This window comes from Rattus rattus, chromosome 4 (assembly GCF_011064425.1).
Source record: "Rattus rattus isolate New Zealand chromosome 4, Rrattus_CSIRO_v1, whole genome shotgun sequence".
NCBI lineage: Eukaryota > Metazoa > Chordata > Mammalia > Rodentia > Muridae > Rattus > Rattus rattus.
Window position 1 is genome coordinate 119,318,843 of NC_046157.1, and position 1,077 is coordinate 119,319,919.

Genomic DNA, 1,077 nt, shown 5'->3' on the forward strand with positions numbered 1-1,077 from the left:
GGTGGGAGGGTAGTCTTATCTCTCGGATGAAATCAGGGCCAGGCAGCTGGCCAGCTGGAAGAGAAGCTGGGGAGGCTAAACCCAGGGTGACTTCACTGGCGACTCCTCCACCTTCCAGTAGCCTCGTTTGCCTTCCTCCCTCCCTTTATAGTCTCTGCAGAGACTGTGTGCTACACACAGTTCCTCATTCACGGAAGTAAAGCATTCTCTTTGCATCCAGTGGGTCTGGGGCCCCTCATCATGACCACTTTCATCAACCAATGCCTCAGTAGGACTTGATCTTATCCTCGGAAAGCTGTCTGCCAGAAGGTTTATTAGGGTGAAAGCATTTGAAGTCTCTCTTGATTGCTAATCTCTGAGAAAACAGGTCACACATTGTACTGCTAGTTGGTGGTGGTATCCAAAACCAACACTGGCCTGCGTTTCTCAGGCAGGCAGGATTCTTGGCTCAGGCTCCAGAGGGAAGTGTGTGGTTTGCCTGTCTTCTTGTATCGGCTTGTGCTCTGTTGTGCTGGCAGCCAGAGGGTCCACATAGGTGGGAAAAAATGTTGTGGAATGTAAGACAGGGAGCTGTGAGATTCTTGATCCCTTTAGATTTGCCTTCACAGTGCTAAAGAGCCCTTCAGGGGAAAGCCAAAGCTATGGCCACTGGCATGAGGGAGAGCTATGTGATAGAAGCATGCTAGGTGTATTTTAGGAAGCTACACACCACGCAGTCAACCCACCTCACATAAGAAGCCATGGGAGCCATACGTAGAAGGTACTGGAGAGCTTCAACTCCATTTCAGAGATTGCCGAGTTTCCAACATTTTGCTCCTAAACCCATGGCTGTGTACTGAATTGCCACGAAACTCAAAGGGGAACAATGACATGAGCAAATACTCAAGGAATGCAAGTAAGCCACACAGTGCCCTCTCTCCTGTGAGACACCTACAACAGGCTACTCTGATTTCAGCTTAAAAACCAGTCCTAAATGAAGTCAGGCTGGCTCTCACTCCTAAATGTACACAAAATTAGAGGATATTAGTGTATATTTCTTGTATTATTTTAAAATATAATTTAAAAACCCAAATTATA